Source organism: Mauremys reevesii, linkage group 8, assembly GCF_016161935.1.
Source record: "Mauremys reevesii isolate NIE-2019 linkage group 8, ASM1616193v1, whole genome shotgun sequence".
NCBI lineage: Eukaryota > Metazoa > Chordata > Testudines > Geoemydidae > Mauremys > Mauremys reevesii.
Window position 1 is genome coordinate 26,737,969 of NC_052630.1, and position 12,199 is coordinate 26,750,167.

At 41.5% G+C, this 12,199-nt stretch overlaps 1 protein-coding gene across 4 annotated transcripts in view; it reads left to right on the forward strand.

Moving 5' to 3' along the window:
• TENM2 (teneurin transmembrane protein 2) overlaps window positions 1-12,199 on the forward strand; it is a 1,520,094-nt gene that overhangs the window by 105,541 nt on the left and 1,402,354 nt on the right. For all 4 annotated transcript variants that reach the window (XM_039484033.1, XM_039484034.1, XM_039484029.1 and 1 more), the window contains one exon: window positions 2,872-2,949. The gene's annotated coding sequence lies outside the window, so the exon portion shown is untranslated. The remainder of the gene's footprint in view (window positions 1-2,871; window positions 2,950-12,199) is intronic.

Genomic DNA, 12,199 nt, shown 5'->3' on the forward strand with positions numbered 1-12,199 from the left:
AGGATAAAATCTTGGTCCCCATTGAAATCAATAGCTGGGGCTAGAATTCCACCCTAAAGGCATAATCCTGCTCCCACTACAGTCAATGGTGAATAGTGCCATTCACTTCACTGGGAGCAGTGTAAGGCCTTCAGTGAGCTTTGGATCAGCCCTGAAGTCAGTGGGAGTATTTCTGTTGACTTCAGTAAGCTCAGGATCAGGCATTGAGGACGCCAGGATTTGACCCTATGCTTGTAGATGCGTTAAAATATAGAACCAAATTGTGTTCTTGGTTACAGTTGTGACCACAAGCTAACCCCACTAAAGGTCTAGCAGAGTAAAATGTGGCTCACCATCTTGCTAAGTCACTTTAAATGATAGTAGAATTTCACCTTATCCACAGTCCTTTGTTTATATGAATATCATGACCACCTTCAGTACTTAAGCAACTTTTGACGTGAATTTGCTCGTTTGCATCCCAAATGCACTGATGTATATGTTTGCTTTTCTTTTGTGTTCCATAGTGATCTAACAGACTAAGCCTCTGTGTGAAATGATTGGGAACATTGATTTAGTATGGCAAATCCTAACCATTAGTCCATCAAATTTTGTTTCTTCTGCAATGGGACAGCCTCTGATGCTTCAAAAGAATGTGAAACATCCATGATGCTCACATAGGCCCCAGTTCCACGAAGTACTTAAGCAAGTGCCTAACTTTAAGCATGTGATTAGGACCTCTGAAATCAATGGGATTTGGAAATACCTTGCTAAATCAGGGCCATACCCAATTGTGCATTGCTGTATATTGGTAATTCCTTTTTTGAAACCTGAAGTGATCAATTTATGCCTTGAAATGTGAGTTTTTAACAGAATTTTAACAGAGTTTTTAACAGAATTTTAGCTTCTAACTCTTTGAGTTAGTCCAAAATAGAAAAAAAATTGTTTATATCTAATATCAGAAGCATCCATTGCCATTAACTCCATATAACATCCATTGCCATTAACTCCATATAACATCCATTGCCATAATATCAGAAGCATCCATTGCCATTAACTCCATATAACATCCATTGCCATTAACTCCATTAACAGAGTTTTTAACAGAATTTTAGCTTCTACACTTACATATATTATTGGCTACAAAATTATCTTGGCCTTTAAAAAGTAAGTAAATAAATAATCCAGCTATACTTCCCTATATACCACAAAAGAGAATTTATGTATGTTACTACTCTATTCTACTCTACTCTTTGAGTTAGTCCAAAATAGAAAAAAAATTGTTTATATCTAATATCAGAAGCATCCATTGCCTTATGAAGGAATTGTACATCGTAACTTATACTGATGGCTCCCAGTTTTAATGTGTTCCCCAGCATATATAGAGTTGGTTTCTGAGCTTAAATAGAATTTACTGGCAGTAGGTCAACCTGTGGCAGGGAATAACAAGTATTAATGCTGTACTCATTTTGACTTCTGTCAAGGAAGACTGGGTATGGACTGTTAAACTTGTGACCTCAAAATCTCACACGGACCAACGCTTGTAGAGGAAAATCTTCATAATTTTGCTGTTATATTTATCTGACAATGAATAAACAATGATGATCTGTGTAGGTGAATGTCAGGAAATTCTACCATTCATGTTGGATATATTATTTGGCCAGAACTTCAGTTTGTGTAAATTAGCATATTTCCACTTGTGCCAATGAAGCTATTCCAATATACACTAAATGAATATCTGGACCATCATTTTCAGTAGGTTACTGTAAAGTAGATGTATTTGATGCTTTACAGAATGCCCCTATGCCAAAGCCAAGAGTCCTAATTTTAATAATCAGGAGTCCTATTCCCGGCCTGCTGGGTATCTTTGGGTGAGCTACTTCACTGTCTTTTACCTCCACTTCCCATGTGTAAAATGGAATAATTATACTGACTTCCTTTGTAAAGTGCTTGGAGATCTAGGGATGAAAAATGCTAGATAAGAGTTGGGTATTATTATTATTTTACCATGCTGGACCAATTTTTTTTAAGAAGCTAGCTGGACTAATGCCATGATATGTCTAAAGTGTATTTCTGTATAAGTGCTCTGCAGATTGCTGTTGGCCTGAGGCTGGAAAAGATACCACATTGATTTGGTTTTAAAGGATTTTGTAAGCAAATGTATACAAAGTACTTAAGGTCCCTGGGAGCATAGTGTTCAACAAAAATCCACAAAAGATCCTGCTGATGTTGCAAAGCGCAATCAGCATAAACTATACATAGTAAATGAAATATTACAATATAATATTGTGATTAATACTAACAAAAACATCAGGTCTTTCCTCCGTTAACCACATTGGTCATTAAAACGTAAACACTGATTATAAGCTACATCATTGCTTATTATGCTGGGAAGAGGTTCAAGTGAGGATGAGTCAAGCCATTTCAAACTTCAGCCACTGATAGCCCGTGAGGTATCTGGGCATTTCACTCCTCTCTCTCACTCTCTCTCTGAACCAAGTCTGTGTGCTATATTGTGGTTGTAGGGCCTGATCCCATGCCGTTCAGAGCTCCCTCACTTCCAATTGACTTAAATAAGAGCACTCCGTGCATTCACAGTTGGTGTTCAGCAAAATGTTCTCATTTCTGAGATACAGAGTCCTATATGGCACCTATTGAATGGTATTTTTTTAACAGTAACTTCAGGGGACATTGTATCAAGCTCCTAATATTTTAAAGAGCTAAAAATAAACTGGGTCTGAACAGCAGTGATTTGAGGATGCCATGTAATTTTAGGTATGCATACCCCTTTTGAAGACAGTAATCCATGAGCCATATAAAACAAAAACAAACAGGAAAAAGCTGCCCATGTCCTAATGCCCTGTATTTCTCCATATTTCTCTCTATATATCATAGGTTTTCGAATAGTGCCTGTTACTTTAGGATCTGATCTTCAACTCCAATCTTCTTGTCTTCTGTATTTCAGATAAAGCGGTAAGTGATTTTTTTGCCCAGTGACTGGTTTTGTTTTGGTTTTGTATGATGGATTTATACTATAAGAAGATATCTCTGGAAACATAAGGTGAAATCAGCCTTAATAAAGTAAATGGCAATACTCATATTTGTTCAATGGGTCCAGGATTTCAGTCATGATGCCTTGGAATTCATAGACTAGCACAATTTGGCAAATGAAGTAAATGAGTCACAACTAAGATTTTCAAAAATGACTAGTGACTTTTGGTTGCTCAACTGGAGGGGTGTTTAAAAAAACCCTGATTTTCAGAAAGTGGTGAGTACCCCTTCCCTGAAAATCAAACCTCTTCAAGGTGTCTGAAGTCAAGCACCTAAATACTGAGGCATCACAAGTCACTTTTGAAAACCTTGGCTTGTGCATCAAACTAGAATCAAACATTGTGGGCATCCATTTCTGAAATGCACAGAAACCCAGATATGGATTCATTTGTCACAGTCACTGGTGACAATTTAAGAAATGGATTAATCACTGAGTAAAACTTATTTCTATCTGACACTAGCTCCCTATTTTTTTACCTAATACCACTTGTGATAATCACAGGCAAATCCTAGCTTGGTGTGTGGGTTTTTTTTGTTTATTTTTTGTTTTGTTTTTTGTGCTTTGTAATAAACTCACTTTGCTCAAGTGTGATAAAATGAGTCATGCTAATAATTACAGTGGAATAACATCACACTTCTTTGTCTATTACTAATGCACCCTCTGGACCTAAAAACTTGAATTTCAGTCCCTTTAAAAGCATTGACCTTGGCATCACCAAATCAGAAAAAAAGGATTAAAAGCTGTAGAACATGTAATTCTGATTTGTTTTCCAAGAGATTTGTACTTAGAGGAGGGAGCAGGTACTTCAGAATTGTCAAGACCATCAGGATAGGGAGAAATTAATTCTTGGAAAAGGTTTCTTAAAAGCATGAGAGAGTGATTTGTAGAACAAGAGTTTGCAGGCCTGCTTTACTTCAGCTCAATTGAACCATCTGTGTATGACATTGTATTGTTTTTGACAGAGAAATGAGTGCTGATGGAAATGTAAATATCAAAGAGGAGTTGTAACAATTCATTTGACATACTGTGCCTTATTTGGTAGGGTGTGTTTAGTGGGTAGACAGGAAGCCAGGATGCAGAGGGAAAATTGCTAGAGGTTTTTTGGCGTCCAAGAGCCTCTTTTATTTTCAGCAAGTATTGTATATGGAAAAGAGTCTTTCAGACTTAACGTCAACCTGTGACATACATATGTCCTTCCATTGATACTGAGCTACTTGTCCAAGGCTCAATTGTCTCAGGTTGACACGTGTGTGTGTGTGTGTGTGTGTGTGTGTGTGTGTGTGTGTGTGTGTGTATATAAAATAAAACTGTCTAAATATGGTTTTGAGTTCTAATATAATTATTTATGCTACATTGTATTGCACTCATGTTCCTGGTTTTTCTTTTTGTGATCTCATCCAATTGAAAACATTTGCAAGTTAAAAACTGGGAATTACTTATGTGAACATGGCTTGCTATTCCATCCTCTGCTAAGAAATCCTGCTTAGCTCATATGTGTACTTCCAAATGTATGAGGCAACAAAGTGTCATCTCACTTAACCCCAAGTGCTGTCCATACCCTTGTGTTGGGCTGCCAGTAGAGAAGAGACTAATTTTTATGCAGGAATATGATCCTGCCATTGAAGACAGTGCCACAGGAAACTTTTTCTGCATCTCTGAGCCAGACTCAGAATTACTTTTCAGGTGGTGTGGAAAATCATGATGGACAGGGATGAAATTCATGAGAAAGAGGTGGTGATGGTAGGGGTGACTATTACAGTAGGCATGAGCTCCTTCTCACTTGAGATTGATTTTATTTTTCTTATCATGCAGTCTCTTCTACCTGGCCTGTAACATCAGTACAGAAAGTTCGCTCTTCTTCTACATTGATCATATCTGACATGCAGTTGGGCACCTTATCTGTACAAATCTGTCTGAAGTGTGCTACGTTGGTCTCACCCCATTGTTAAAAAGCTAGCATGGTGCCTTTGAATTGGGATCTAAAAATCTGTCAAGAATATACTCCCCTCTGATTCTTTAATGTACTTTGTGTGGATCCTGTTTCATGGTGGCTAATGAGCTGTCCCACCAATGCACTGCAACATTATCGTCAGTCACTTAATAGTGCTTCTACATTCACATTTTTTCCTCCGAGAGACTGATAAGAGAGAATGTCTGTATGAGTCCAGTGTGAAAGCTGTTCCCTACTTGAGCAGTCTTCTTCAAAGCCCTGAAGAGGGTGCATAAGATTTCTATAAGACTACACTGAGCAGGTTTAAGTTACACAAAATGTGTCTCCCATGCTTGCTTTTCAATTATTAAAAAATCATAAATGGCTTTGTAATGATCAGAAAGTCATTTGAACACAGAGAGGGTAGAAAGCCATCTGTTTACTACATGTTCTGTCTAACTGTTTTACATCTACCTAGCATTTATGAGATGTGAAAGGCAATAAAAGAATTTTTCATGTGGTCTCAGGCTGTGGCCCACAAATCTTTGCAATGTTGTGAACCGTCTAATATTGGCAATTGGAAAAACAAAAAAGTGAATCCTAGAAGTTCTCCCCCTTGCAAAAGATTTCAGCCTGTTCCAGTGGAATGGACATGGGACCAAGTGCTAGGAACTCCTGAATTGCTGTTTGGGTTCTGCCACTGATTCCTTACATTGCTTTTGGCAGGAGATTTAACCTCCCCATTCCAGTTTCCCTCTGTCTAAAATGGGGATACCTCATGGTGAGGTTGTGTGCATTAATTAAATAGTTATTTTATTGTCTTTTCAAAGATGTAAAGAGAGGTAGTAGAAGAAACTGTGTTAAGAGATTCTCTCTATTACTATCTCTGGATGAGGATTTACCAAAGATGTTAGCTCAAGGACCAGGTTGGGCCAGTGTTTCAAAAAATACTTAGTTAGTTCCCATATCTGTACATGCGCGCGCACGCACACACACACACACACAAAAACTTCCAGGTTCCACATGCAAACTGGTAGGTACATAACTTCCTAACTAGCAAATAGCGGTGTGCAAGTCTGGCAGGTGCAGTTAGGGAGGCCAAGTGACTGGGCCGCCCAGAGGATTCAGGGGGCCTGGGGCAAAGCAATTTCAGGGGCCCCTTCCATAAAAAAAAAAAAAAGTTGCAATTCTATAGAATACTATATTCTCATGGGGGCCTATGCGGGGCCTGAGGCAAATTGCCCCATGTTCAGCCCCCCAACCCGCCTCCCCCCTGGCAGCCCTGGGAAAAATAAACATTTAAAAACCTTCCGCATCTCGGCACAAACCCAGTTTTGAGAAAACTTCTTTTCAAGTCACCTTTACAAGGTATCACTGGTTCTCAGCATCAGCTACTGCTAAAAGGCACTAAAGCTCATTAAAAGGGTTGGACAAATATTTTCCGTCAAAACTTTTTTTGGATCGAAAACTAGGGGTTTTTAAAAAGCAGAAAAAAATCATGGACAATGTCTGCTTTCCTTCAAAATTTGTTGTGGGGTTTTTTTAATTGAAAAGCTGAAATTAGACTGCCAAAACCTGAACATGGTTTGGGGTTTCAGAAGTGTGTAGCCAAATATTTGCTGTTTCCTGTGTTTGTTTAAAGAAACAATAAAAAAAATTCTGCTTAAAAAAATCCAAAACTTTTGAACCACCTCAGCTTGTGACCAAATGCCTGAGCCCATCCAGTCAGAGATTTTTCCAGGTTTCTGATACTCTGCTGGTTTCCTTGACTCATATCTGTCTCCATAACTTTGGGTTCATTTAGCTTAGAATGTAAGGACATAAGAATGGCCATACTGGGTCAGACCAAAGGTCCATCCAGCCCAGTATCCTGTCTACCGACAATGGCCAATGCCAAGTGCCCCAGAGGGAGTGAACCTAACAGGCAATGATCAAGTGATCTCTCTCCTGCCATCCATCTCCACCCTCTGACAAACAGAGGCTAGGGACACCATTCCTTACCCATCCTGGCTAATAGCCATTAATGGACTTAACCTTCATGCATTTATCTGTTTCCTAGAGACTGGCTCCATGGGGTGCCTCGCACACTGGAGACAGTTACTATGTGTTTGTCTTTAGTATAGCTTATGTACATACTCCACGAACTGAGCATTTGAGCTTGTTCCACAATCTGGGATGAGCCTATGTTGTGAAAACTGAAATGCTCAAAATAGCATATGCATGTGAATGGACACAGGGTGCTAAAATTAAATTAATCCAGGGGTTCTCAAACTGGGGGTCAGGACCCATCAGGGGGTCACGAGGTTATTACTGAGGGTTGCGAGCTGTCAGCCTCCACCTCGAACCCCGCTTTGCCTCCAGCATTTATAATAGTGTTAAATATATAAAAAAGTGTTTTTAATTTATGAGGGGAGGGGTCGTACTCAGAGGTTTGCTATGTGAAAGGGGTCACCAGTACAAAAATTTGAGAACCACTGAATTAACCCCTCTGGAGCCTCGGGGAATGCAGGGGAGAGGGGTCTCTGTTGGGAGGGAGGTAGGTGGTGTAGGATATTCTTCTTCTCATGTGATCCCTCCCCCATGGCTCTCTTGACTCTATCACTATTAATCTAAAGTGGCTAATTTTAAGTGAAGCTACCCGCCCCTGACATGAATCTCCCTATGACACTGAAATTAAATGAAATTAAATGTATACAAATTAAATGTATGGTTTGGCATTTGAGAAGTGAAAGGGATAGTAGCTAAGGGAAAAGATAACAGCTTGGCTCTTTGTGTTAAATAGCCTCAAACTGCCGAATGAACTTTAGGGTAGGGAAGGCTGTGCCTCCCCAAACAGCGTGGCCCTGCCCCCTGACTGCCTCCCTCAGAATCCCTGACCCATCCTGCAACTTGTCCCTGCACCACCCCCCAGAAACCCCCTCCCCAACCACTACCCCTCCACAATCCCCATTCCCTGACTGCCCCAACCCCTATCCCCCTGCCCGAGTCCTGACAGACCCCCGGAACGCCCATGATCCAACCCCCCGTCCCCTGACCACACCCCAGAATCTCTGACCCCTCCCTGTGCCCTGACTGTCCCTGGGACTCCCTGCCCCTTATCCAACCCCCCGGCCCCTGCCATGCTGCTTACCCCCGCCTCCCCTCTCTCCTGTAGCCTCAGTGCGCCGCATCCAGGAGCGGCCCTGGACAGCGCTGCAGTGGCCTGGCTCCAGCGGGGCCAGAGCTCCCGCCGGTCAGCCCAGAGCTCGCAGCCCTGCCCCATAACGACGCAGCTCAGAGCAGGGAGGAGCTCAGGCCCCGCTGGAGCCACGCCGCTTTAGCTCTGTCCAGGGCCGCTCCTGGGTTACCCCCGCCTCTCCCCTCTCTCGAAGCCTCAGTGCGCCGCATCCAGGAGTTGCCCTGGCCCCTGGACAGCGCTGCAGTGGCAGGGCTCCAGCGGGACCGGAGCTCTCAGCCCCGCCCCCTTACCATGCGGCTCTGAGTGGGAGGAGCTCAGGCCCTGCTTTAGCTCTGTCCAGGGCCACTCCTGGACGCGGCACGCTGAGGCGCCAGGGGATGGGGGAAGGTGGAAGTGAAGGCGGGGCCAGGGCCAGAGCATTCTCGTAGGGGCCCCTGTGGGGCCCGGGGCCTCGGGCAAATTGCCCCATTCACACACACACACCCTCGGGCGGCCCTGACAAGTGAAACGACTTTGAAAATGTGGACTTTTATGTAAACAAATTTACTAGGCTAACTGCTGGTCCTCATACAAATTACCAGTCTTTGTCACTTAAAACAAAAGTGTCGGTCTTTCCTAAAGCAAAGTCCTGGACACTTACGTTTGTAAAACTTTGTGCAATATAACAGTCCCTTGATGGAAATTTGAGAGCTGATGAATACTTGCAACTTTGGGTCTGCATGTTTCGTGAACTCTTCAAAACTTCTTTACAAAGGAAAGTGCTGCAACTGCCCTTCAGGTTTGATCTATAGTGGGTTGGATGGCTTCTGAGGTATTTTATAAATGTTTTGGATATTTCAGTGGCATGTTGGATGGCATTGTCCCTATGTTGTATTCTGCCTATAACTTCTACCCTATTAAACAGATTTATCTCCTCCTATTATCCTTTGGTTGCAAAACTAATGTAACTAGAATAGTAATAGAGGGTCTGCTACTCACTGAGATGGCTGATCTTAAACTTAAATTACCCTAGCATGTATCCTTTCTCTCTTCTTCCAGCTGTTTTCCTAAAGCCCAACTAATATTCTACCACTCAGATATTTTTTTCCTGTTCCATGACATAGTTGTTTTTCAAGTGGCTTCTTAGAACAGATGTTCCCATGTGTTTATCCTATTTTCTACTGATGCTTTCCTCCCAAAAAACCCAGCAGATTGCATTGCTGCTGCTGTTTTAATCCGGGTGGTGGTGGGGAATAATGCCTGTATTGTCAGATTTATTCTCAAGCTGCTCCACAATCTCATATGTCATGTTCAACCTCATGCAAGAGCAGACTCCTACTGGGAGAACACTTCCTGAGCCTCCGCTTTAAATAGTGAGGTACTAAGCATGCTGTAGAAGCTCTGGATGGGTAAACAAAAAGAGGGATTCCCAGCCTCTTACCCTGTCATGCTATCTGGAGTGACCCACAAACAAGTGCCAACCTCAGGGCACATAGGCACTGACTCCGTGGGTTCTCTGGGGCTGGAGCACACGTGGGGAAAAAAATAGTGAGCACTGAGCACCCACCAGCAGCCTTGCTGATCAGCTCTACCCCCTCCTTCCCCTTCAGTGGTAGGCAGGAGGTACGGGGGTGGAGGAGTGAGGGCAGAAAGGGGTGGGGTGGGGCCTTGGAGAAAGGGGTGGAGTACCCCCTGGGAAACCAGAAAGTCAGCACCTCAGGAAAGACTGTCAAAAGCAGTCTGCCTGATAGGCCACTCTATTGATAGCTTGTTAGGGAATTATCATGGTCTTTTTATTTTGACTATAGAGAGAGTAGCTCTTTTAAATGCCCTCTTCTCAGCTTTGTCTTCACAAGTTACCATTGTATACCAGTGGCCTGCTATTGATTGCCATCTGCTTGATGAATTGATAGCAGGAGTGGCGAAGGTTTTCCCCCAACCCCCATTTGAGGTTGGCTAAAAGGTTTGACCCCTTTTTATGGACCTTTGCAGATCTCTCTTCGGTTAATCATGTCTTTCTCATATCAAAATTGGATAGCTGCAATGCACAGTGTTTAAAGATGTCTTAAGAAATTTCACATAGTGTATGTATAATGTGGCTGGTGTCTGTTGTCTCATGGGGAGCACATTACAACTGTGCTTTGTGATAAGTGATGGCTTCCAGTTTGTTTCTAGGTGTAATTCAGGGTGCTATCTTTGACCCATAAAGGCCTACATAGCTTAGGATTGGCCTTTTTTTGAGACAGTGCTTCTCCTTGTGCAACCATGGAGATGGGTTAACCTGTGCAGGAAAGAATGCCCCAGCTAAAGGGTGCCACTCCAGAGGCATCAAACTGCTCTATGGTCTGTTATGTCCCTCACCCTGCATCCTGTCAGTGCAGTAGGGGAAAAGGGGACATCCCAAACTGGCCTCACCTTAGATTTTTGGCTCCTTGTTTCTGTTGCTTCCTGATATGTTAAAGCTGTCTAGAGGTTGCTCTAACATAGCCCAAGGCAATTAATTGCCACATAGACAGAGGTAGCAGGATCAAGGGATGGCAAAGGTGATCTTTATGCTACTTCTGCACCTCTTCCTGACCTGTATTCTGTGCACATCCCAGAATCAAGCTTTGTTTTGATTTGGTTTTTTGTGTGTTTCACTTAGAAACCAGCTATTAAGCCAGTGTCAAATAACATGCTCTGTCCCCTTGTCCACCTCACTGTTTTACAATTAATACTCTGAATTTGTGTTGCTGCGTTCTACTTGCAGACCTAGTTTATAAATGTTGCATTCTGGTTGGTCAAGGGTACAGGATTGCCCTTAACTTGCTAAAATTAAAAGTTCCCTACCTTGAATTGCAGAAAGTGGATATTTGATTTTAACTTAAAAACAGTAGCACTTGAACTGAAGATAGTGAGACTAAATTTATAAAAGTGCTGTTTACATGCTGTTGCTGATTTTTTTAAAAAAAATGTAAATAGATCGGCCACTAGGGATGTGTTGAATATCTGTTCAAAGCCACACTTAATCTGGAATCCCACCTTAAATTTTAATATTTAGTACATACAACTTGATGGGGAAAAAAAAGTCAGGTGGTTAGCGAAAGCTGCCGTTGATTCCATTTGATTTCAGTGAACTTTGGATCAAGTCCATTGTCCCTTAGGAGTGTTCTTATTCTCATTCCTTACTCTCGCAGACTGTATTTTTAAAACTATCATATCTTTTTGTCACTATGAACAAAGTTAGCTTGAAAAAGTGAGCAATGAATATCATCATGGAGACTGACTTTTATCTTAACCTTCTAGGTCAACAGAATTTAAAAGAAAAGAGCATAAGGTCTCTTCAGTTTTTCCAACATGTATGAATCTACTTTAAAAAAACAAAAAAAGCACACACAAACTTTACAAAGGAAAAAGTAATTATTTCCAGAATAGATTTAATTACCAAGATGTTGTTATGGAAAATTGTAATATCAGACTTTAATTACAATTATTAAAAGATGTTCTATCTGCACTGTAGGTTTTGTTTTGGTTCTCCCACTCCCCCCCCTCCCCATAATGTCATTATGACAAAATATTATGGAAAAAGTTATATCCTACTATGGCTTGTTTTGTAGGGTTATAATGTTGACAATTGGTATTGGTTCATATTACTAAAATGCAGCTGTAGTAAATGATCAAATATAATACACATGACTGCATCTTTTATTGCTTCTTTCTCCATTCTGCTTCAAATTCTGCTGTGGCTGAATGCCATTTCCAGTTAATTGGTATTCAGCCAGATAATACAATTAGCGATTTGGTGCACCCCTGTTATCCAGGTATATTATTTCCAGTTGGATTCCACCGTGCTGCAGAAAACTTGCAAAAACTGCAGAATGAGAGGCTTATCTGCTGAAATAAACTGTTACAGAGATGTAGTTTATCTCCAGTTCAGCTTGGTATGGCCTTGAAGCTTGTGAAGAGAACTCTATCCCAGCTGGAGCAATCTAATTCTGGTTTATGTTTAGTAATCAGTAGGATAAGACTAATGTACCAAGGTGAAATACACGTACTGCTAACATTTGATACTATATCTCTAAATAATAGTGTATAACAGCAGTAG